Below are 27,147 nucleotides of genomic sequence, written 5' to 3' on the forward strand. Positions count from 1 at the left end.
AGCTAGTGTGTGTGTTTCTGATGGGCACAATTTTCTTTTCTTTGGAAAAATGTCATTGGGGGAGAGAGTAGGGTGAAGAACAGGGAGACTTCAACTCTAAATAGACACTTCACTGTATCCAGTAGCCTAACCCCTTGTTATGCCCTGAATTGGCCCCTTCTTCTGCAAAGATTAAAAAAACCAGAAAGTTCCAACCTGGTTGTGGGGGGTGAAGCTTTGGTGGCAGCAGGAGTGGAATCAAAAGGCCGTCAGTTATACCCTGGGCAGTCAGGGAAAGGGAGGCTAAGGGAGGGGAAGACGTTGGAAGAGCTGTCGGCAGTGTTGCAGCTTGGTCGGGATTTGGGCAAGCTGAGAGATTTAGAAAGCTGTCTTATTTAGGACTTATCAGTAGAGTGTTCACCCATGTTCTCGGAGCGTAGCACGTCTTCAGTGGGAAGAGAACACTCAGAAAAGATGCTCTAAGAGGGTATTAATCAGGGTTCTGCAGAGAAACAGAATCATTAGGATATATATTGATAGATGGAAAGAGATTAATTATAAGGGATCAGCTCACATGATATGGAAACTGAGAGGGTCCATGATCTTCTATCCGCAGACTGGAGACTCAGAAAGCTGGTGGTTCCAGTCCAAACTCAAAGGCCTGTGAACCAGAGAAGCCAATGGTATAATTCATAGTCTGAATCTGAACGCTTGAGAACCAGGTGTGCCGAGGCCTGAGGGCAGGAGAAGATGGACATCTCAGCTCAAGCAGAGAGAGCAAAATCGCCTTTCCTCTACCATTTTGTTCTATTCGAATTCTCAGCAGATTGGATGATACCCACCTGCACTGAGGGGCGTGATCTTCTTAGTCTATCGATTTAAGTGCTAATGTGAGAAACACCCTCCCGGACACACCCTGAATAATGTTTTATCAGCTCTCTGGGCATTTCTTAGTCCAGTCAACTTGACACATAAAATTAACCATCACAAATCACAAGATGCTGGTCAGGCACTGCTGCTTTGCAGGGAATCTTGTGTGTACGAGAGTTTTTCCAAGAATAACACCAACTACCACTTGGTGATTACCATGCTGGTCACCCTACGACCACCCTGCAATACAACTGTCTCCATCAGCTCCACTTTGTAGATGAGAAACTCAGCACTGAGAGAGGTAAAGTGATTTGCCCAAAGTCACATAGCTAAGAAGAGGCAGATTCAGGATTGAGAGACAATGCAGAAGAAATCCTGGTGATTGGCAGGCATGCATCTTGTTTAGTTCTTTACTGACTGGTAACTGGCCAGGGTGTGGCCAGACTCGGGTCGACTGAGGTGAAGCAGGTAGGAGCTAATGACCTTTGTTTCTTTAGCACAGGGTGTAATAAGCCTTAGTTTCACTACTGGTAATTAATAGGAGTAACTGCTTAGACCTGGATTGTTAAAAAGCACTTTGACATCTGTCATTACATTTAATCCAGGCAAGTCTGTGATGTAGGTCTGTTTATTACAGATGAAGAAGCTGAAGCTGGAGTTCCTTCCAGGTTCACGTTCCTGTGAGTTGAGATATCCGAGCCAGGCCCAAAGAGGGCAAATCTATCAAATATGGTTAAGAGCAGTAATCTGAGGCCGACTGCTTGGGTTGGAGCCCTGGTCCTCCCACTTCCCAGCTGTATGGCTGGAGGAGAGGTAAGGGGAGAAGACAGGATTTGGGAAACGGGGAGAGGGTTTTCCGGGCAGGGAGAAAGGGGGCCTACCTAAAATAGGGAGGGGCAGTGGGGGCCATTGGTTAAGAAGCGTCTCGGAACCATTTATGGGCACTTGATGTTGCCTCTTATTAACTTGGGACCTCAGATGCCTGAAGTGGGGTCACTTAAACCCGTCTCTTGGGGTGTTGGTGGTGAGCATCAAATGGAAGAAAAGAGCTGAGCCCAGTGCGCAGCCTGAGTGTGAGCTCCATGCCACGCAGGCATTGTTACCGTGGTGGCTGAAATGGAGGAGAGCTGTAGAAGCTGGCCTGGGTGACAGTTTGAAGCTGTTGGTGCCTGAGGCCCAGGGGTGTCTCAGGGACAGCCCTTGGGGAGGGGCGATGAGATGCAAATGCCCCTTCAGAAGACAAACCTGGGCTGGAATCACTAAGCCTGTGACCCACCATCAGAATGGCCACCACAACTAAGGCTTCTTTCCAGGAGGCTGTGGACACAGAGCTCCTGGAGTCCCTTTCTTTCCCTCTCCTCTCCTGCAGGCATCTTCACGGCCTTTATTCATTCTTGGCAGGACGGGCGGCATCATTTGTGGAGCCCAGTGTAAAACAGGAGCAGGAGGCCCCTTGTTCAAAATTATTAAGAATTTCAAGATGGCGACAGTAGGACATTGAACCAAGTGGGGGGACATTTCTGAGCACAGGACCCTGTGCAGCTGTACAGACCACACAGGGCCATGAAGCCGGCCCTGACTCTTGGCCCTACCTGTCTCCTCCTGGACACCTGAATAAACTCTGAAAACCTCAGGGTGCCTGCGAGGCACCCTGGACCACACATCAGATAAATGGGCATTGGGGAACGTCCACTCCTTAATATATTCTCTCTTTAATCATTTATTAAATGCACAGGGAGGCATCGGCAAGACCAATATTTCCTTCGAGAAATTCAGTGTCTAGTGGGAGACATAAATGCACATATACAAACACAGTAATTAACCAATTAATTATTCATTCATCTAGTCAACACACAGTTATTACTACATATCACGTGCCAGGCATCAGAGATACGGAAATGAATCCAATACCGTTAAGAGTATAGCATTTGAGGCCATGCTGTTGAGGTTAGAATCGTGCTTCTAGAACTTTCTGGCTGTACGACCTTGGGCGAGTTACCGAACCTCTCTGGTCCTTAGGCTCCTCATCTGTAACATGAGGATAATCATAGTAGTTTCCTTGTAGAATTGTTGTGAGGATTAAATGAGTTAATCCTCATGCTAAATGACCTAACATGAGAAGATTTTCAAACAGCGCCCAGCACACAGGGCATGCTATGTAAGTTATTTACTCAAGATATTAAAAGTCTAGTGGCAGAGAATCACACACACACACAATACACACAGTGATTAATTTAACAAATAGCTAATCACATCTGCCCTGTTCCGGGCTTTGTGTGTGGCACTGGTTGGGGGAGGAGGGGTATAAGGAAAAGCAAGATGTGGTCTCTTTCCTAACCCTCACCCCGAGCCTACAGTCCTGTGGGCGTGTGACAGCAGACCAGCACCCTGTTATGACAAAAACACTGTTTCAAAATGCGTTATTATTACTTCTCTATTTCATGCTTCATATAATGGTGTGGGGAGAGCAGATGTGCAGTGGGGGGTTGACAAGGTGCTTGGAGAGTGCAAAGCAAAGTACCACCCAGTGGTGAGGGAGCAAGAGAGGGGTCAGCGGGTGTGGACTAGTGTCCCTTCTTCATCAGGGACCCTGCTGTCATGTGGAACAGACGCAGCCTTGGGCCTCTGGCAGCGTGAATGGCAAGACAGAGCAGAGCGCAGCCCCATATTTGGCCAGGGAGAAGTGCACTTCACTACACGCCCTCTGACTCACCCTCCCACCCAGCAGCGGGGGGGCTGAGTTCACAGGCCCTCTGACTCAGGCACTATGGGGTGTCCTGTCTGACAGCGGGCAGGGGAGGAGACTGTCCTGTGTCCCGAGCTTCCATCCCTCAGTCGGCCCCTCCTCCCTTCGTCAGCCTCTGCTCTCTCTGTTGCATGCATGTGGGATGTTTCACCTGCCCTGGAGCCCCTTTCCACGGAGCCACCCCCATCCAGAAACAGATTCTACAGGAGCTGACTTCTCCGTGGTGAATTTCACCCCAGCCTCACCTCGCATAGTGAGCTAGGAGGTGCTGTGGTTTGGATGGGTGGGTGAAGTCACCTGTCAGGGGAGACAGGTGGGAAAGGGTGGGAAACAGCAGAGATCTGGGTGCTCTGTGTGACCTGGGGCTGCTCACTGCACCTCTCTGGGCCTCTCTGCGAATGAGTCTCCGAGGAGACAGGAGCTGTCCAGAAGAGACAGCTTAGTTTGCTCACATGCTAATGAGCCGCTGTCTTCTGGCCTCATGCCTCTCAATGTGTGGTCCCTGGAAATGCAGCATCGACATCACCTTGGAGCTTGTCAGAAATGCAGAATCCCGGGCCCCACCCGGACCCACTGAATCAGAACCTGCCTCATCTCCCGATGATTCACGTGCACATTGAAGTTTGAGTCTATTGGGCAGAGGTGTGTCCTGGGCACCTTCAAAACGCCCCAGATGACTCACAGGTGCAGGCGCCCTGCTCTAGTGCATCGGGACGATGAAGCCGGGTCCCACACTCCAGTAACTGCACACAACATCTGGTCAGGCACAGAAATGAGCCCAGCAGGCTGGGGTGAGGGCACGTGACAGCTGGTGTATGTGGTGGGCTGTTGCCAAGGGGACAGGGCCCAGCAGCTGTTGTCACTATGCCTGAATGCATACCCTGATCTCCCCAAAGTATAGCTCTTATTAAGATATGTCATCTAATTTTTAAATGTTGGCTCAATATTATTTCAGAATACTGTATGGTTCAAATAGAATGGGCTGGATGTGGCCTGAGGGCTGCTGGTTTGTAACCTCTGTCCACTGCCCTGGTTTGTCTGGGACTGTCCTGGCTTTAGCGCTGAAAGTTGAGCATCTTTGAAAGCCTCTCAGTCCCAACCAGGGCCAACCAGGATGCTAGGTCTTGGTGCAGTGCAGCTTACTGGTTTAGGAGTGTCGATTTTGGAGCTATTTTCCCCAGTGTGAATCCTGGCTCTGTCGCTCACTTGTTGTGTGACCTTGGTCACATCACTTAATCTCTATATGCCCTAATCCCTTCATTAGTGAAATGCAGATAATAAGATAGCCTACCTCATAGGCTGGTTGTGAGAATGAAATGAATTCATATACCCAGAGTGCTCGGAACAGTACCCGGCATTCAGCAAATGCTATGTGAAGGTTAGCTATTATTATTTGATGACTGGATGCTCAGTGTAAACCATCTAACTCCACTAGGTTTAAAAGTATCCCAGAGGGCTTCCCTGGTGGTTGGGGGTCTGCCTGCCAATGCAGGGGACACGGGTTTGTGCCCCGGCCCGGGAGGACCCCACGTGCCGCAGAGCGGCTGGGCCCATGGGCTGTGGCCACTGGGCCTGCGCGTCCGGAGCCTGTGCTCCATGGCGGGAGAGGCCCCAGCAGTGAGAGGCCCGCGTACCACAAAAAAAACCCAACCCAACCAAACCAAAGCAAAAAAGTATCCCAGAGCACGTGCTGTGATGTGATAAAAATGAGAGATCTGGATACAGAAGACCTGGTCTTGACAGGGCTCAGGTCTACCCCTATGAGCTGTGTGACCTTGGGCAGCTCGCTTGACTTCTCTGGGCCTCATTGCCTTGGTTAAGTTGGAATAATCACACCTATGTTCAGGAATGCTGTGAGGAACAAATGAGGTGATGTGTGTGAATGTGAGACCCACCTGGCAGAGGTGTGTTCTTGTTAGAGAGGTTGATGCTGCTGCTTCATGCTTCAGAAATGTCCAAAAGAAAAGGTTCAGGGTGATTTTTAAGAAATGAATTCATTGTAAAGATATGTAAATGTTTCAAGAAATTTAATGAATCACTTAATACTACTGGTTGTATCATCTCAAAAGGAAGTCAAATATATATTATATTAGGGTAAACTTCAGCTGTGTTTGTGGTCAGAAAACTAGAGCCCTTATTATAATATAATATTGTATAATATATAAAATATTATACACAAGAATATAATATATAAAATATAATATTCTTGTGTCTGTTGTCCTCCACAAAAGGCTGCCCTCAAGTTGATATACTTTTATTTTTAAAAGAGACTCTTTGTGAATAGTTTGTGGTGATTTTGCTGCAGGTTCTTCGCTTTTTTTTTTCATTTGAAAAATCACATATGGTTGAGCACTTTGTTTAGAAGCCATGTGACTAAAGTAACTTGTATTGGTTATCCGTCGTTGCATGACAAACCATGAACCACCCTAAAATTTAGTGGCCTGAAATAACAGCTGTCTGTTCAGCTCATGATCCTGTCAGGTGGTTCTCTCGTTGAGGTCGGGCTTGGATGATCTTGGCTGCACCGGCTCATGTGTCTGTGGTCAGTCTAGTCTCAGATGGCGGGAGTGGATTGCCTGTCTCTCATCATTCAGCTGGCGAGTCTGGGCTTCTTCATATGTTGTTAGGGCTCCAAGACCCCCAGTGTGCAAATGCTTTTCAAGCCATAATTTTGTCATGCTTGCTACTTTTCCATTGGTCAAAACCAAACCACAGGGCTGAGTCCGGAGACAGTGTTGGGAGAGCACTACCAAAGAGCAGAGATCCAAGAACTGGGGCAATGACTGAAGTTCAGCCTATCTTATAATTTTAAATGAAGAAAAGATCAACTTGTATATACAAGTTATACAGTATATATGCAGTCTTGTATATTTCCAAGACTATATTTTCTCTTTCAGAAGACTGGAGACAAATTCCAGAAAAAATGAAAAAAACTTTGAATTGACTATGATGGTGCCAGTAAACAATTAAAATGTTTACTTTTCCTCTTGTTTTACATTTGAATGTTTTTGCTGTTTTCTGCTTTTTCCAGGTATCAGGCTCCTTGCAAAACATTTGTTGGAGAAAAGTATGATTTAAAAAGGATAAATCCTTCATAATCCTGTCATCCCAGAGACAACATCTATTAACAGTTTGGTATATACTTTTTCAGTTTCTTTTCCTGTGTATGTAGTAGCAAATGCAACATATATTTTCTTTGACAGGGATTCATTCATTCAACAGTGACTTATTGGAATGCACCTATGCATTGATGGATACATATTGGTGAACAAAACAGCAAAGTCCCTGCTGAAATAAGATAATATCATAAAGATAAAAAGCAATTTGTCTCTTTCCCTCATACTTAACATGTCTAAATGTCAGTCCATGAGAGGGTAACTGCCACGTAGTTAATGCAATGCTTATTTTGTGACGGGCACTGGGGTAAGGACTTTGTATACATTATTTCATTCTAATACTCATTAGAACCCAATGAAGAACGTACTATCATGATTTTCATTTTATGCGGAGGAAATTTAGCAGAGAGATGTTAGGGAACACAGCACAGCCAGTAGGTGGTGGAGCCAGAATCTGAACCAGATCTAACATCTGGTTCCAAAGCCCAAACTCCTAACCACTTTACCCAACTGTTAGTTGCTTCCAGTAGAGCTACCTCTTCCTGTAGGGGTTGCATACTATTTCATTATGAGAGCATTTTAAAATCATAAGTATTCCAAGTGTGTATTTGCTGTGGTTAAAACTACCCATCCATCCTTATTGTCCCGTGAGCTGGACGTATTTTGCTGGAAAGCTCTTCCCTTCCTTCTTCCTTGTAATTAACTTCTATTCATCCTCAAAACCCTTTGCAGATAGCACCTCCTTCAGAAAGTCTTCTTTCTAGGTGCCGTCCTCTATGGTCCCATAATTTTCAGGACTTTTCTCAATCGTAACACTGATTTTTCCCCCGTTGCCAACATTTATTTGGCTAGCTCCCTCACCTGACAATGGGCTACTAGAAGGCAAGGTCCCTACGTTACTTTCCTTTGTGGATCTATGTAATCCCAGCACCTAGCGCTTGCTTGGGGTATAATAAACCCTTATCAATATTAATTAAATAAATTCATAATTGGACTTTGTATCCAGGGCACAAATTTTAATATTCTATTAAAATTAATTAACAGAGATAAATTACAGGTGGATAAACCAGTAAATTAATGTTCATTATGGAAATAACATATGTACATGGTAAAAATTCAAAAGCGAAGGATGTACCGATGAAAAAATAATTCTTCCACTTTAGATCTTCAATTCTACTTCCCAGAGGTAATCGCCTTCAACAGTTTTTATGTATTACTTTCCAATTTTCCATGTATGTAATCCACACCTGTCTAAATAGCCTCTTAAAAATATCACAGATGGTAGCCTACTGTGACATTTTGCATCTGGACTTTCTCAATTTATTGTGGATGTCTTTCCATATCAACAGAACTGGTCTACTTTTTAAAGGTAAACACACAATAGTCAGTTATAGAAATTGTGCCGTATTTAGTTCAGCTGATCCTTACAAATGGGCTTTTCATTTGTTTCTAGCTTTTTGCCTGCTGAGTTTTACTATTACAACATTTGCTACTGTGAACATTCTCGTATGCTCTATTTTGCTTTCATATTTGAATTTACTGTGTGGTCCAAATAGAAAAAGAAATGGAATTAAGAAAAAAACTAACTCCAATACAAATGTAGTAGAGAAAAGGGCTATAGAAAAGAAATTGCACCGAGGGCCAGTACTGAACTCCATGCTTGAAGTTCACCTTTGCAGAGAATATGTAGCCTTTCATCTGCCTGTGTTTGAACCCCTTCCAAATTTTGAGAGTTATGGGTACTTGGTGGGATCAAGGCCCTGCAACAAAAGATAATGGGGCTGAGGCTCCCTCCCTGCCTCTAGGCAATGCTGCTGCTGGACTGTGAAGTTTAGGGTCTACAGGGTGTGGGATAAAGACACAGGGAAGATTGGAAGTTACCCTCAGGGAGATGGGATGCCCATCAGGACCCCAAACCGCCCAGGGTCCTGCCTTTGCTTTGGCCTCTGCCTGGAATGGTGGGCTCACCTTCCCATCCAGGGGAGCGCCTACCCATCCTTCTTCTTCTTTTTTTTTTTTTTTGCGTGGGCCTCTCACTGTTGTGGCCTCTCCCGTTGCGGAGCACAGGCTCCGGACGCGCAGGCTCAGCGGCCATGGCTCACGGGCCCAGCCGCTCTGCAGCATGAGGGATCTTCCCGGACCGGGGCACGAACCCGTGTCCCCTGCATCGGCAGGCGGACTCTCAACCACTGCGCCACCAGGGAAGCCCCCGCTGTTGACTTTTGACTTTGTCTCTCTGATCAGGGTAACTGCCAAGTTCAGAGGGGTCTGCTTTCTTCTGATCTGCCAGCCTTACCTTCACGCTAGAAATGGAGTTCCTCATATTCATTCATAGATTTTTTTTTTCATGGCTAATTATTGAGCGAATACCTGGCACCAGCCTGGGCACCAGGGATACAGAGACAGGGTCCATATCCTTGAGAAGATTCCTACTTGGTGGGGCAAAAAAATGTACCCCAACACTGTCTGTTGGGGGGAATGAAGGGGTTGAAGAAGGGAGTGAGAGGTCTAGAGTCCTAAATAGTGCTATAGGTCTGGAAGAGCTTTTTAATAATCTTTTAAAAAATTGTTACTTTACTCCATGATAGGGGTAACTAAACTCTTAAGTTTCTTTGTTTTGGCTGGAATTAAATCATCCATGCAGGGTGTCAAATGCTTAGATTCGCTGTTGATGACATCTTGGGCATTTCTGGAACACGATGAGCAGATCAAAACCATGGTGCCAATGTGAGCGTGTCCAGTTGTAGATCACACACACACACAACACACATGCACACACACACACCCTTGATTAAGAAGAAGTGGGGAAATATATTTGTTATTACTCAATAAGTGCAGTTTGTTTGTTTGACAAAATCTTTCAAAACATGAAGTCCAAAGGGAAAACTTATGAAAGGGGCCCTTGAGAATGAAAAGTGTGGGAATCACTGATGTAATCCAGTTGTCTGATGGAAAACTTGATTCTCAATAACTCCACCAATGATCAGCCTCTGTTTGCCTTCTTGCAGTGACAGGGAACTCACGACTCCCTGAGGCCAGGCTGGGCAGATGCCTCACCTAGGTTCAAGGCCCTTGGTTTTACCCCTCCCCACCCCACACGTGCTATCTAGTTTCGGCGCTGCCCAGCTTTCTTCCCAGCTCTGTTGTTAATGGCTGTGTCCTTTGGGCAGCTTTGTTATAGGCTTCGATTCTCAAAATTGTCACGTTCATGATGACGGGATTAGACCATGTTGGGCATGGCAGAGACTGCTGAAGTCCACCAACGTCTAGTTCTCCCTGGGCACGTAAATAAGACACATTTTCCAGCCCCCTTTGCATCTAGGAGATGTCATGTAACTTACTTTGCCCAACGGAGTGTAGGTGGAAGTCATCTCTGACATTTCCAGGCTTGGCTGTTCACACTATAAAATATCCCACAGCATGATCTTCCAGGCTTTCACCATCTCCCATGCCTGGATGATTCCAGGTTGGCTTGGAAGCCACATAATGGTGGAGACACAATATGAAAGCAAACTAGGTCCCTGAGTCACCCTTTTACAGCACAGCCTCTTGACCAGAAACGTCATCATTGGACTTTGTGAGATGAGAACTAAAACTTTTATGATGTTAGGACACTGAGATTTGGAGGTTGTTCATAACAGCTGTCAACGTTAATTATACTGACAGACCAAAAATAACTCATTCCTTCTCTTCTTGAATTCAGAACCAAAAAAGAGATGGAGATAAAAATATCAACTTTTTAACTGATAAAAGTTGGGTTGAAGGATGTGGCACAAGTATGTGATTGGGCTCCCTGGAGTCAGACAGACTTGGCCACCCCTTCAGTGGAAACTGAACATCCTACAGGCACATCCTAAGGTGGATCTTATTTTTGTTTTTGTTGTTGGGGGTAGGAGTTTATTAATTTATTTACTTATTTCGGCTGTGTTGGGTCTTCGTTTCTGTGCAAGGGCTCTCTCCAGTTGCGGCAAGCGGGAGCCACTCTCCATCGCGGTGCGCGGGCCTCTCACTGTCGTGGCCTCTCCTGTTGTGGAGCACAGGCTCCAGACGCGCAGGCTCAGTAGTTGTGGCTCACGGGCCCAGCCGCTCTGCGGCATGTGGGATGCCCCCAGACCAGGGCTCGAACCCGCGTCCCCCTCACTAGCAGGCAGACTCTCAACCACTGCACCACCAGGGAAGCCCCTAAGGTGGATCTTAAAGAGAGAGAACGCAGAAGGGCTTATCTGTTTCTGCTCTCAGACTCACTCCACCTCTCATGAGGAGTGAGCCTTGTGCGGAAATGAGGTAGGAAACGTTACCCCAAATAAGATCCCTCCGCATGGAACCTTGAGGCCAGGAAACTGATGTTCCCACCAAGGTCCTTCCCAGACATAAGTTCATGAGTATCTGTAAGTGTAAGCCTCCTAGGGTCAGGAGCCACAGCCCCTCCGTGTGCCTCCCCCCATGGCACCTAACACAATGCCGGGCACAGACAGGATGCTGAGCTAAGACTTCTGATTGACTGGTGACACCTCATGAGCATATGTGACATTTTCCCCACTGGGTGACTCCAGAAGGAGCAGAAATTGCTGTGGTTTGACCCCTCACACTGCCAGTCCTTGCCTAACCCAACAATTTGAGAGTGTGAAAGGCCACGGTGATGACCCAATCCTTCCTTGGGGAGATACCAGCACTCTCCTCCTGCCCACCAAGCCCCGTGCTGGGCAAGGCACTTGACCCTGCTGAGTTCCTCCTGGCCAGCCCATTGCCCTGGGGGTCAGTGGGTATGTCTGAATCTTACTATTGGTTGTTAGTTCCTGAAGTCAGGGACTGAATCTTATTCAAGGTATCATTGACAAGTACCTTTAGTAAGTAGTGTTTGAAAAAAGATAGGGACTTATTTTTCTCTCTGCTAAAATATGTCTGGGTTAAGAAGACAAGCCTGGAATGACAACTGTGACATCACTGATGTTCCAGGCTCCTTTTATCTGTGTGGTTTACCATTTACCATCCTTAGCTCATGGCTCCCAACCTCAAGGTTTTGTTTGTTTGTTTGTTTTGACCGAGCCTCGCGGCTTTTGGGATTAGTTCCCCGACCCGACCAGGGATTGAACCCGGGTCCCCTGCCGTGGAAGCATGGAGTCCTACCCCTGGACTGCCAGGGAATTTCCCCATCTTCAAGGTTGACTTATGGTTATAAGATAGTCATGGCAGTCTCAGCCCTTATGTCCACATTCCAGGTAGCAAGAAAGAGAAGGGACAAAGATACATAAGGTCGCCTAGACAAGTCCACTTATTCTTTCGAGGAGTCTTCCTGGAAGTACCACCCAACAAAGAAAGCCTATGTAACACCAGCCAGCATATAACCAAATGGTCATATCTCTCTACAAGGGTACCTGGGAAATAGAGCTTTTCAGCTCGTTCCATTGCTTCCTGAACAAAATCAGGATTGTGTTACTAAGGGAGAAGAAGAGGGGGGATAAAGGCAGGCAACCCAGTGTCCCCGCCTCACCCATTTCTGTACCCTTGCAGCACTGACCACACAGTGGGTATGTCTATGTTTCACTCGTCCATTATTTCTACCAAAAAATATTCACTGAGGGCTTCCCTGGTGGCGCAGTTGTTGAGAGTCCGCCTGCCGATGCAGGGGACACGGGTTCGTGCCCCAGTCCGGGAAGATCCCACATGCCGCAGAGCAACTGGGCCCGTGAGCCATGGCCACTGAGCCTGCGCCTCCGGAGCCTGTGCTCCGCAACGGGAGAGGCCACGACAGTGAGAGGCCCGCGTACCGCAAAAAGAAACAAAAAAACAAAAACAAAAAACAAAAATATTCACTGAATCTACTCAGGGCAAGGCATATATCTATACACTGAGGAAAAGAACAATACAAGATAAACAAATAAAAGTATAATCTAATATTAGGTACTTATACAAGAAGCAAAATAAAGCAGGGCCAGGTGGAGGTACGGGGGACAATGTTAGCTCGAGTGGTCAAGGGTGGCCTTTCATCTGAATGAAGCAAGGAAGTAAGGCAGGCAGGGCTCTGGGGGAAGAATGCTCCCCGAAGAAACCCTGGAGGTGCTGGAGTACGCTTGGCAAGGTGCAGAACAGATGCCAACGTGAAGTGGTTAGGAACCAGACTGTGTCTGACCGTGTAGGCCTTGATAGGGACTTTGACATTTCTCCTTAGAGTGAGGGGGGTGATAGGAGACACCAAGCTGGGGATGGATATGCTCCTATTCAACTTGCCTGTCCTCTCTCATATCTTCCTCTGACCATCCAGTAGACATACGTTAGTCCCCCTCATTCTAGCCACCATATTGTTTTTTTCTCTCTAGAGTGCAGTGTGGATAATTTCTTAAGATTTTTTTTTTTTTACTAGTTTTCCCTTTCCCACTAATTGCTAAAACATTGTTTCAGCAATCCATTGGGTTTCTAGTTTTAATTGTAATTAAAATTTCTAATTTTAATTATTATACTTTCTCATTTCTAGAAGTTCTATCTGGTTCTTTTCCAAACATGCTTGGTTGGTTTCTTATTCCTTTATCACTCGTTCAAATCTCTCTTTTATTTCATTATCTGCATGATTGCTTTCTATGTTGTATCTATTAATATGTTGTATCTATTAATTCCAACATCTGCAGAACCATCGTTTGTTGATCTGCTGCTTCTCACTTACGAAGTTTTGTTTATTAGTGTGTTTTCGATTCTTGATTGTGAGTTTATGCTCCTTGGAACAGTATCTGTGGCCATTCTTTTTTTTTTTTTGCGGTGCGCGGGCCTCTCACTGTTGTGGCCTCTCCTGTTGCGGAGCACAGGCTCTGGACGCGCAGGCTCAGCGGCCACGGCTCACGGGCCCAGCCGCTCCGTGGCATGTGGGATCTTCCCGGACCGGGGCACGAACCCGCGTCCCCTGCATCGGCAGGCGGACCCCCAACCACTGCGCCACCAGGGAAGCCAAAGAAAGGGTATTTTTAAACCTTAAGAGAGCAAGAAAAATGTGTTCTTAAGGTGTATGACAATGCTTTGAACAGGGCAGTGTTTTATAAAAACGCTACATGATAAAATCCATTGCTCTCACTTCTTTTACATTCCTTAGTGTGTGGCCAGTGTCCCTGAAGCCCTGGAAAGACCGATGGCCCCTTGTTGGGAGAGGATGAAGAGGACTCAAGGATCACACAGGAGAGTTGGATTTAAGCCCCTTCAGGCGTATTTGCTCAAGGGGATGGATGGATGGTTGGAAGAGGGGCTACAACTAGGACAAACACATGAGACAGTGCCCTTGTACTTGCTGCTCAGAACTGCTCTGGTTTGGATGCTACATGATGTGCTCACCTTGGCTGTTGGCCCCTGTGCCGGAGGAGCACCTGGGCACGGGCTGCTCTGTCGGGAGAATCTTTTCAGTGAGTCTATGTGACACTGTCTGTAAAGGGCCTTCCTAGGACTTGACAAGCAGAGCGTTCTGGGTAAATGGCCGTTATTTTTATCCAGGCCATCTAGAAAAAGCACTATCTTCCGAGTCTTCAGATTTTGGATGGAATCCTTGTATATTAGGGCTTTGACCTGAGGTGTGTTACTTAAATTCTCTGAGCCCAAGTTTCTTAGCTGTCAAGTAGAGTCAATGAAACCTTTCTCACAGATTGTTTGGAAGCAGAAATCAAATACAACAGTGTTTAATAGTAGGTGTAAAGTACTTCACTTGGTGCCAGGCACACGGTAGGTACTCAAAAAATAACCACCTTGCAGTCCTTCCTCCCTCCCTCCCTCCCACCCTCCCCCCTTCCTTCCTTCCCTCCTTCCTTTTCCCTGCTGTCCTGCCTTTCTGCCTTCTGCAGATGGATGGAATGTCTAGCCTCTGGATCCCAATCGCTTAGGTACCTCCCTAGGCCCAGCTGGGGGAACGTTCCAGATTGGCAAGGAGAGATTCAGCTATGTCAAAGTGTCTCCCTTTCCTGTTAAGAAAGTCTTGTTTGAGTAATATCTTGGTCGGTTTGGGGTGCTGTAACAAAATACCACAGATTGGGTGCTAATAAACCATAGCAAGTCTGGAGGCTGGGAACCCCAAGGTCATGGTGCTGGCATATTCAGTGAGATGGCCGCTGAGGGTTCAGTTCCTGGTTCAAGAAGGGACAGTGCTTTCTCTCTGTGTCCTCCATGGTGGAAGGGGCAAGGGATCTCCCTGGAGCCTGTTTTATGAAAGGACTAATCCCATTCATGAAGGCTCCACTCTCAGGCCCTAAGCACCTCCTAATAGCCCACCTCCTAATACTATCATCTTTGGAATTTAGAATCTCAACGTATGAGTTTGGGGAGGAGACACAAACATTCAGACCATAGCAAGCACATTCTGTACTAAAACTATAGGTGTCCCTGCTAAGAAGTTAAGTATGAAGATGCAGAAGGTGCAGAAAACACAAACTTCTATTCTCAAGGGGCTTGAAGCTTCCCTGGGTCCAAACATCAGTTCACGCTCGAAACTGTCCAAAAACGTTTTCAGCTGGAGTTCCCGAGGAGGATAAATGCTCTCTTCATCCCTAATTTTTATCCCTTATATTGTATGGACTTCTAAATATGACCATTCAGTTCGGCACCCAATTGAGGACAAGAATATTGGTTCTTGGAGCATAAGCTGAGGAGTCTTTTCGGGTTCTTAGCTACTCTGAGCGACTCTTTGGGCCTCAGTAAATGTCTTTTGCTTGGTTCATGAAGAGGTTGCCCCTAAGTTCATGGCTTGAGAAGAGATGTTGAGTTAGGGGTCGGCTGAAACCAGAAAATTATTCCTGGAAGGGAGATACTGTTGAGCTGGTGTTTGAAAGGAAGGTAGACTGGGGTCAGCGGGGAGGGTGGGAACAGAACCCTGCTGGAATCCCCCACATCTGGCTCACTCTCCCTGGCCAGTGCTGGTGTTTCGCCTGGTACCCCGGCAACACTTCACAAACACTACTTGAAGTCATCCTCTGAGGCCTGGTTCACTATTCGCTTCTTCTGAATCCTCCTGGGATTGCCTAGACAGGACAAGTCACTCCTCCGTCTGGGCTCCCAGGATCCGTACACACTGCGGCATCCATCATATTGGATAGTAATTATCCGTGGGCTCCAGACAAAGAAGTTCTCGAGGGCAGAGGCTATGTCCTTACACCTCTTGCCCCAGATCCTGATACTTGTGGAGTAACTGAGAACTGCGGGTCAGCCTGTCTGGCACTGGTAGTGGTCAGGGGGGTCTTGAGGAATTAGGGACTAGCTGAATACCAGGGACCACTGAGTATCAGGCTCCAGGGCTACGACCTGCTTGACAGTAACTCTGTTCCACATTTCCCAGAGACTGTTCTCGTAATACACAGGCAGCGTGCCCAAGCCATGCTCTGACTAGTTTCTAAGACAAGTTAAATCTTTCCTTTTGGGACAATTCCCTCAGCAGGGCAGTTGAGCGTGCTTCTTTGACAACCGTAGCTTTCCCAGTCCTGATTGTTGGGTCATTTCCCGCTCGTTTCCTCGTGGCCCCTCACAGCAGGCCGATGATGCTTGGCTGGGCATCTGGGCTTCTGACAGGTGAAGAGATGATCTCCATCTTCCCAGCTCTGGGTGTGGAAGACAGCTCCATCCCCAGCCCCGCCCACAGTGCCTGTGCACGGCTGTGATGGAAATTGGTTCCTCATCCAGCAGATCTCAGTGGTGGTTGGGAAGTGCTTGTCAGAAGAGGGAGTTGTGTCATTGTTGGTAAGTGGATGGAAGCCAGGCTGCAGATGAGACCACAGTCTTCCCAGGGCCCTTGCTTGCCAGCCTGATGGAAGGACAGTGTCCGCTTCAGAGAGCCTGGGCATTATATGCCTTGGCTGGACCGAGTTTCACCAGATGAGGGTCATGGAGGTATACCCTAGGATGGCCAGACAATAGAAGGTGGGAATGTCTGTGGAGAATTCACAGTCCTTGGCAGTCCCCATCTGCACGATGGTGCCTTTTAACCCTTCAAGTCCTTCTCAAAACACCTGGGGCGTGAACATGATTTCTGACACATGAGTTTGTAAATTAACATCAACCTGAGTCATCTCAACAACCTCTACCCTGCACATGATCTGTGGGGAGCCTGAGATTTGAACCTCGGGAGTCCTTTCTGCTGAATTCTTTGACTTGGGGATGCACAAAGGGTCTCCCTGTGATATATATGTCCAGAGGGGGGTACACAGATGATTTAAATCTCTCACTGAAAATGGAAGCACAAATTTAGTTGAGCAGCAGAATAGAGGTGCGTAGCAAGAGCACTGGATCAGGGGTCAATTCCAACTTTGTGAACTTGGGCTAATCATGTCATTTTCTTTTGTTATGTTTCTAAAATTCATTGAATAATATTAATATAGTATTTAAATGTGTCATGAACTATTTTTTGCGCTTTATAAATATTAACTCATTTAATCTTTATAATAATCCATGGCATACATATAATTATTAAATTCATTTTATAGATGAGGCAAGTGAAGGACAGAAATGCTCAGTAACTTGCCCAAGGTCACACAGCTAATAAGCAGTGGAGTAAGTCTGAGCTCTCCTGGATCTCAGAATCCTCATCTGTAAAACAGGGATAAAATTTGTTACCCTTCCCATCTCAGCATTTAGTTCCTTTGTGCTCCCACAGAGCTTCACTTGTACCACTGTGATTATTGGAATGAAATCCCATTAAAATATAAGGTGGAGGAGGGCTTGGCTCTGCACTTTGTTCACTGATCACTGGTACAAATGAGTAGGAGTCCCTGACGCGTAGTCGGCACTCATAAGATGCTGAATGAATGAACGAATTGACCCCATCACTCTGGGTTGTGATGAGAGGGACTCGGCTATTCCCCAAACTTGGCTTTTTGAAGGATGGACTGTGTCTTATTTATCTGTGGGTCTCTAGACCCCAACCTATTCCTGGCACGGGCAGATGCTCACACTGAATGAATGAAGCCACATCACTGCTCTTTGCCTTAGGTAGGAACCTGTCCATTAGTCATGAAGTCATGAGAACCCTGAAATGCCATAAGCCAGTGGACATTGACACCTGTGAGCTATGGAGTTATCTTCTGTGGTGAAAAAAGATAAGGTGGAAGAAATGGGGTTCTTTCAATTACTGTGCAATAAATCACTCCCAAGTGTAGTGACTTAAAACAACAAAGGTTTATTATTTCTCCCCATAGTTGGGCAATTTTTTGCTCTACGTGGTGTAACCGAGGTTAGTCAAGTAACTATAGTCAGCTGGCTTTTGCCGGGGGCAGGAACGTCCAAGGTGACCTCTCATCCTCAGGCCCTCTCTCCTCCATGTGGTTTCTCGTCATTCATCATCCAGCTTGGTTTCTCTACAGTCTAGCAGCTGCCTTCTAAGAAGCAGGAGGCTGAGCTCTCCAAACTCTTAAGATCAGGCTCAGAAGTCCCAGGATGTCCTCTCTACCACGTTCGGTTGAGCAAAGCAAATCACAAGGCCAGACCAGAGTCAAGGGGAAGGAAAATAGACTCCACCTCTTGCTGTGGGAGCAGAATGTATGTACTGACAAGGGAGAAACTATTGGCGGCCATACTGGAGACTCTGCCACAGGGGTGAACGAGGAGTGGTGACAGGAACCCTTTATTATCCTCATGCAAATGAGCAGCTGCTCAGGGTTAAGCTGTGGTTTGCCTGCCAGAAAACAACTGGTTTCATACTCAGGTGATACTCTGGGATATTCAAACTTCCCATCCTGCCCCGGGAGGTCTGAGCTGACCAGGCTCTTAAAAAATATCAAAGTTTTTCTTCTTCTTTTCCGGGTGGTGAAACGGAGGCAGGGAGAGAAGTGACATGTGCACTGCACACCAGAAGTCAGAGGGCTACTCTTGCCAAGTGGTTAAGAGTGTGGCTCTTGGGTTCTAATGGTTTTGCCACCAAAATTACTGGACAGGTCATATAATATTGTTGGACCTCTACCTCCTTATTTGTTTGACGTGGGTAATAATGCCTTCTTTATAGGGGTGAATGGATAATGGTGAATAGCATGAGTTCTGAAGCCAGACTGCTGAGTTCAAAAGCCTGGTTCTTCTCTTTACCTGCTATGTTACCTTGGGATAAACACTTACTTGCTCTATGCCTCAGTTTTCTCTTCTGTAAAGTGGGGATAATAATAATACTTGTTGTGTAGAGTTGTGAGGATCCGATGAGTGTAAAAATACAGAGGCATCTAGAACAATGGCCGGCACATGCTTCACAATCAATGGATACTATCTATAATTATCAGAGTGTTTCTAGGAAAATTAAAATGAAATAATGCTTGCAAAAGCCTAGTGTATGCCTTGCGCATAGTAAGTGTAGCTATTAATGGTGGGAAAATGAGCTCCTTTGTCCAATTCCCCTCTAACCATTCTTGCATTCAGGAAACTTTGGAGCAAACAGTCCCAATCTCTCTCTTTAATTGTTCTGCAAGCGACAAGCTTTGCTATTCATTGTGCTGCTGTTTACTGGTAGGCAGGGAGACTGTGCCTTTCAAACAGAAATAGGCTTTACCTTCTCCCCTTCCTGCATGTTCCCACTTCCTGCTTCCCCATAGGGAGTCCACTCCAGAGGAGTCCTCCCACTGGAGGAGCCATACTTCTTTCTGTCTCTCTGTCCTGGCCTCACCTCTGCCTGGGCAGATAAGTTCCAGAGACACCTGGGATTCAATATCTGCTTTGACCATTACTGGTTTGTCATTATGACTGTAGCTCAGTGTCCTCACCTGTATAATGGGAATAACAACAGCCCTAACCTTGTAGAATTAAAGAGGTGATATTGGAAGAATTAAATGAGACGATGTACATAAGAAGGGCTTATCTCGTGCCTGGCATAGAGCAAGTGGTCAACAGTAGTTAGTGGATTATGGTTGCTGTTACTGTTATGTGTATTCCAAGGCCCAGCTAAAATGCTCCCTCTTCCAGGAAGCCTTCCTGAGCTTCTCCAAGTGGAAATTAGCATTTTCTTCTCCTGGGCTTTCTTTTCATCATTTCTCTAGTTTTTTGAAATCATGTTTCCCTTTCAACAATAAATTAGAATAATCAAGAAGTGAGTCTTCTCCATAATGGTAAGCTCAGAGATGAGGTTTTGTGCTGGAATCAGCCCTTGAGCTTTACTGGTCCACCTCAGGTCTGGGCACAGAGGAGGTGCTTAAGCCATATCCAGGACAAGTATCCATGATATCATTTACAACTCTATGTGTGTAGGTATTAATATGTGTGTATATTAATAGAGTACCTACTATGTGCTAGGCTGAGTTCTAGGGGCTAAAATGAACCCATTCCTTCCCCATCTTCCCTCTTCGGCCTCACACGCCCTTTCGGCTGCCCTTTTGTGATCGCTTTATCTCTTTCAAGCTGCTCAGGCTGGTTGCTTTAGTTTGACCTCACTTGCAGTAAACTGTTGGGGGTGGAGGAACACCCTGTGCCTTCTCCAGGGCGGGAGGGAGAGCTCAAGCGTCTTACAGCCGAGTAGCTCTGAGCCTCCTCTTCCTCCCCTGGAAAATGTAGTTCAGGACGCTTCACTCCCGGGGTCTTGACCCTTCCTGTATATAATGACTATCCTCTAGCTATGGCTGGGAGCAGTTTTGTGGCCCTGAAATTCGCTGCAGGTTTTGCAGGTGTCCTAAAAGGAGGGGCCCCGCTGGAAATTTAACTTGGGCAAAATTTCATTCTCTTCTTTAGTGAGGAAGTTGCCAGGTATATCAGAGAACAGGCAGAAAACCAAGGCCAGCTTCCCTGAGCAGGGAAGGGACATAACAAGTAGCCCTCATGCTCTTGAGAGAAGGATAAAAAGATGTTTCCCTATCTGGAAATTTAAAAGATGGAAGGTGTTCCCTGCAGTGCTCGTGGGGCCTGGAGAAAGGGGTTTGTGAGGGGTGGAAAGCAGTATCAGTCCTGACTTAGTGTTCCTGTTGTCTTCTTATACCCTGGGAACTAGCTGAGTATGAGAAAATAAATTAGGAGAATCATACTTTAAGAGCTCTCATGGGGTCCTGTCTGTGGGTTGGGGACTTGGTTTTGACATTTGTGTGTATCCACGAAATTACGGAGGCATGAGTTTCAACAGTGACCCTGTGTGGTGGTAGGCATTCGCGGCCAAGAATCGGGGCAGTTTGTAAACTGAACAGACTCCAGTTCCTTTGTGACTGGTGAAGGCGAGGACTCAGTTTTGTTTTTCCCCAGGGCTTTGGGACAATTTTGTTGGGAAGGGAGGAAACCTCCAGAGGGAGATGCTGGACTTTCTGCTTTTAATATAGATGTGTGCTTAAGAGATTAATTAGAAAAGTCAGTGGAATGTGACCGTATTTATGCTCTGAGTTTATGGAGCGATTCGTACCAGTTACATTAATTATCCCAGAGGGCATTGTGAAATGCTAAGAGAGATTTGGTCTTCATTTTTTTTTTTTTAATATTTGAGTATTTATTTAACTCGATCAGTTCTGTAACTGACATATATTACACACCAGCTAGCAGAATGCTGTTGGCCTGAATACTGCAAAATGCCTGTTATCAACATGACATATTAAGAAAATTTTCAGACTCAAAAGCAACAATATTAGGCTAAACAGGGGTACTTTTGATAGCTCAAACACAATTCTTTTTTCTTTTTTTATTTTATTTATCTTTTATGCAGGTTCTCATTAGTTACCCATTTTATACATATTAGTGTATATGTCAATCCCAATCTTCCACTTCATCACAGCACCACCCCACCACTGCTTTCCCCGCTTCGTGTCCGTATGTTTGTTCTCTACATCTGTGTCTCAATTTCTGCCCTGCAAACTGGTTCATCTGTACCATTTTTCTAGGTTCTACATATATGCGTTAATATACGATATTTGTTTTTCTCTTTCTGACTCACTTCACTCTGTATGACAGTCTCTAGATCCATCCACGTCTCTACAAATGACCCAATTTTGTTCCTTTTTATGGCTGAGTAATATTCCATTGTATATATGTACCACATCTTCTTTATCCATTAGTCTGTCAATGGACATTTAGGTTGCTTCCATGACCTGGCTATTGTACATTGGGGTGCATGGGTCTTTTTGAATTATGGTTTTCTCTGGGTATATGTCCAGTGGTGGGATTGCCGGGTCATATGGTAATTCTATTTTTAGTTTTTTAAGGAACCTCCATACTGTTCTCCATAGTGCCTGTATCAATTTACATTCCCACCAACAGTGCAAGAGGGTTCCCTTTTCTCCACACCCTCTCCAGCATTTGTTGTTTGTAGATTTTCTGATGATGCCCATTCTAACTGGTGTGAGGTGATACCTCATTGTAGTTTTGATTTGCATTTCTCTAATAATTAGTGATGTTGAGCAGCTGTTCATGTGCTTCTTGACCATCTGTATGTCTTCTTTGGAGAAATGTCTAGTTAGGTCTTCTGCCCATTTTTGGATTGGGTTGTTTGTTTCTTTAATATTGAGCTTCATGAGCTGTTTATATATTTTGGAGATTAATCCTTTGTCCGTTGACTCATTTGCAAATATTTTCTCCCATTCTGAGGGTTGTCTTTTCGTCTTGCTTATGGTTTCCTTTGCTGTGCAAAAGCTTTAAAGTTTCATTAGGTCCCATTTGTTTATTTTTGTTTTTATTTCCATTACTCTAGGAGGTGGATCAGAAAAGATCTTGCTGTGATTTATGTCAAAGATGCAAACACAATTCTTGCTTTGAATATATTTGATATTTTGCTGCTTTTATTAAAGAGTGTGTTTGTGGCACACACTTTATACATAACATATATATATATATATATAGTTTTAAAAATTTTGACAGAAATGAATACATTTCAAAGACCACAGTTACATTGTGAAGATTTATTCCCTAAGGGCAGAAAACACATGTAATGTTCTTTTTTTTTTTTAACATCTTTATTGGAGTATAATTGCTTTACAAGGGTGTATTAGTTTCTGCTGGATAACGATGTGAATCAGCTATGCGTATACATATATCCCCATATCTCCTCCCTCTTGCACCTCCCTCCCTCCCACCCTCCCTATCCCACCCCTCTAGGTGGTCCTAGAGCACCGAGCTGATCTCCTCATGCGATGAGGCTGCTTCCCACTAGCTAGAGAGATTTGGTCTTAATTAACTTTTGTTTTTAGGATTATGGGATGAATAGTTCTTTGAGGGCAGGGGATAGTCTGTTTCCTGGGAATGGAGGCAGTGAAGGAAAATGTATGTTTGGGATCCAGTCAGAAGACTGGTTAGTCCAGATCACAGAGCCTGTCAGAGGCAACAGGGGGAGAAGTTGAAGTCCAGGTTACTTCCGGGCCGTGGAAGGCCTTGGGTACCTTGCTAAGGGGTCTAGAGTAGCTCAGCTACCTGGCGTGACTGCGCGGGGCTTGGAGGCTGAAGGAGCCGTGTGTCCTGAGGGCTGGTGCATCTCCAAGAGGGCCGCCCACCTGGGCCTTCCGGCCTGTCAGCCCTCAAACTCCTTATCCACCAACCGTTCTCAAAAAACAGCCAACGCGGCAGCTCCGGGTGGCCAGGATTGCGACACCAAATGTGTTTGTTCCCCGTGTTTGTGAAATACCTCAGAGGCACCGTTCCAGTCCCACCTGACTAGTTTTCTGATTGCTACACGGCTCTGGCTTTATCTGCCAATACTCAACCGGGGCTGACTGGTCAGAGATTTTGAGATGTTTGTGGGTTCAGAACTTGAGACCTCATTTCTGTCTGCCTGAGTGAGGAGATTTTTACCTTTCTGAAGCTTCTGAATATCACTGGTTGGGCTTGGAGGCAGTGCTGGTGCCCTGGAGTGAGTCGTGTGACCTTGGGCCAGTCACTTGACCTCTCTGAGCTTTTGTCCCTTCAACTGCATGAAGAGGATAATAATCCCTATCTCGCAGGATTGTAACCCGTAAAGCATACCTCCAGATGAAAGGTCAGGATACCAGTTCACTCGCCAGGCTTCCCGTCCCTACAGGTCATTGCAAGCAAAGTTGACCTCAAATTTCTAAGTCGTTAAAATTCAATCTTGCATTTAATTCTTGCAAATGAATTACTGTCGATCTTGGAGAGCAGGTAGAAGAGGCCTGGCTAATATCTAACTTAATGGGAACTCAGAAGTCCCTGGAAATGGCTCAAGAATATGATCAGTGGTACTTGGCCCAAGGAAGGGGGCTGCAAGAGGCATGTGACATAATACATCATTTCATCCTTCAACCTCCTTCTACCAAAGAGGGGAAAAAACTGAAGTTGGGGAGGGGAAGGGCTAAGAATTATTGGGCTTCTATTATGTGCCGAGCACCAAGAGAGTCAGAGAGTAGTTTTGCATATATTTTCTCATTTTGTCATCTAAGAACCTTTGTCAACCCTAAGAAGGAGGCAGCATTGTCCCCAAATAACAATCACTCATTTAATAAATATTTACTGAGTGGTTATCAGGTTCTAGGCATTGCTCTAGGAGTTAGAACATATGAGAAAACTGAGGCTCAGAGAGGTGACATGATTTGCTCAAAGTCGCACAGCTTGTATGTGGCCGATCAGGATAAGATCCCATCTCTTTTGAGACTTATTCCACGGTTGTTTTCATTCCGGGATTCTGTACAGACACAGATGCACAGATATGCACACACATTCACATACACACACAAACACATCTGCACTCACATGCACACACCTGCACACACACACATACACACTCACACACCATTCAATGTACAAGTACTCACACTGCACTCGTGCTCACATACAAACATATATACACACATGCAGACAAATACACCCACAGGTACACACACACACACACACACACCATTCTAGCACACAAACACAGATGCGTACATACTCGCACATATATTCACACACACCATTGCATTCGTTGCGAAGGATTTTTTTTTTAAACTGCTGGAATCTGTTACTATTTCAGGTTGGTAATGTTGCAGCTGCCCCAGTCCCCGAAGCTTCCTTCTCATCCCAACCTCAGCTTCTCTGCCACCACTGCACACTCAGGTTCAAGTTGACACCTTGCAGCTGGGTGTCCCCAGCCCCAGCACCCACCTCCCCTGCTCTCTCACGCATGTGCCAAGCACCTGCGAAGGCCTCTTGCAAGTATTTCGTCATGCCTCGGGGCGGGGATGCATCCATTTTTGTTTCAACATTTTGCTTCCACCTGGCATTTTCTTGGCCAGTGAAGCGGTGAAGTAACTCACTGTGATGCTGGCGGCAGTGAAGGAGGGAAGACGTGCTGTGGTCTGTAGAGTGTTGGTGGGACCACAGCAAGTCTGATCTGTAGTCCTTAGTGATCCCCCGGGAGGCAGGCTGGGCTGCTGGCTTTAGCTCAGCTCATCAGAGGAGGCAACTCAGACTCTTCAGAATATCTCATCCTCCAGGCAACTCCAGGTGGGGCTGGTAGAATTTGAGAAATTTTGGCAATTTCCATGCCTCGGGCCCTGGAGAGTGCCAAGAGGGTCACCTTATACGACTCATCTGTTTTCCTGTGGTATCGGGGTCTCTATGTATCCAAAGCGCCTTTGCCTCTCCCATCAAAGGATCTTGAAAATGTGCTTAAGGACTCCAAGCAATCATGGAAACCTTTGGACCCAGGGTCTAGCATTTACCCGCTCCCTGGCCATTTGGCCATGTCGCCCAATTGGATGGGTTTGCTAGAGGCAGGCCGTTGAGTTCAAACACTCATAAAAAACAATTCCAAGGCATATTCTGTAGACAACCGGGAATGGAATGGTTTAGCCATGTACACTTTATCGGGGACAGGTTCACTGGAACACACATACACACACACCCCTACTGGAGAAGATAAAATAGAAAGATGGCAACGGGAGATCCAGGGGTGATGGTGCTGTGCGAGAACACTGCCCAGTGAGAAAGGGAACCGAGTACCCAGGTGCCTTATGGGCATGGGGCCAGACTTTGGGATTGTTCAGTGATAAAGACATGGAATTCTGGAGGTGGGGCTCTCTTGCACTTGAGCTGATAGTCTTATATGGTGATGACTTATGATTAGGTCTTATGTTGTAACCAGACCATAAACCCTTAGCGCACAGGGATCAGGGCTGAAGCACAGTTTCCCTCTCCTGTACCACCTAACTCAGACCCTTGTGGGGAGAGAGTGTTCAGTCAGTACAGGGAAGGAAAGGAGGCTGGGCTGCACTTGTACGTCGCTGTGTCATGTTCACCACCCTTTACAGTGAGTCAACCCGTCTGGTGGTTGAGCTCGCCTTCAGGCATGAGGGCCCCTCACCTCCCTCACCTGGCGTCCTTGTGTAGCCCAGTGTCAGGCCCTGGTGAGCTGTCTTCTTAGCAGGGGAGGTGAGGGTGACGCGCTCAGAGCAGAGGGCAGCCCACGGGCTGCAGTGGACTTACCGAAGCCTCGTCGCGTTCGGACGACACGTCCTACGGCGCCGTGAAGAGGAGTGTCTCCTCGTGTTACAGATGCCCAGGGAGGCCTTCTCGGAGCACATGGGACTAAGGGGGGCTTCCGGTCAGAAGACAGGAGGCTGGGCCAGGCAAGGGGATGGGGCACAGGCCAAAGAGCAGCACGTGGGGCTCATTCATTCACCCCAAAAATACTTCACGGAGCCCTACTCTGTGCCAGGTACTGTTGCAGCCTTGGGGAGCAGAGCAGGGAACAAGTCCAGTCCACAAAGTTGTGCGGGAGCTGGATAGTGAACAAATATGACAAGTGAGGAAAGCATGAGCTGGAAGAGGACGCAGGGTCGGGGCAGTGCTGAACGGCTGGACAGGGGATGGACAGGGGACGGGAGGCAGGAAGCGGGTGGGCGAGGGCGGAACCCTGAAGGATGAGGGCTCAGCCTGGAAATGGGAGGAGTGGCAAGCAGTGTTCCAAGCATGAAGCTCCAGGGGCAGAAAGAGGTTAGTTAGCTCCTGCAAGACACTTGAAGTCTTGTGTGGCCAGAGTGAAGGGGGTCCAGGGTGGGGTGGGAACGAGACTGGGGTGGGAAGGTAGGAGTAGGGGGTGGGTAGGGCCAGAAAGAGGCCACACAGAACCTTCTGGGCCACGATGAGGATATGGGCTTCATAGAAAGCATCTAAGCAAGAGATGCTATTGACTTGAACTAGAGTGCGGATGGCTTAGAGGGGAGATGGGGCAGCACGGTGAATGATTTAGGAAGGTCCTACTCCCCAGAAGGTTTTCCGCAGGGTTGCTTCCGGCTCTGCCCTTTTATGATCTCACTCTGTGCCGGCCCTGGTTCTTGTGCAGGAGGCCCAGGCTCTGCCAGGAGCCCCCCTCCTCCCTGCAGCCCCCCACCCACCACCTGCTCCTGCTTTCTCCCATGGCGACCCCTGCCCTCGTCCTGCTCTGCACCAGACGCCCCATCACTCTACCCCGAGGAGCCTGCAGCTCCCCTTCCCTCTGCCTAAGCCCCTCACTGCTGTCCTCAGTCAGACCCCTGAGTTTTCCAGTAAGAGCCAGGGTCCCTCTGAACCTGCTTCTCCTCTTACTAACTGGGCAGCCTGGGTGCTCCGCATCTC

This window comes from Delphinus delphis, chromosome 17, assembly GCF_949987515.2.
Source record: "Delphinus delphis chromosome 17, mDelDel1.2, whole genome shotgun sequence".
Taxonomy (NCBI): Eukaryota; Metazoa; Chordata; class Mammalia; order Artiodactyla; family Delphinidae; genus Delphinus; species Delphinus delphis.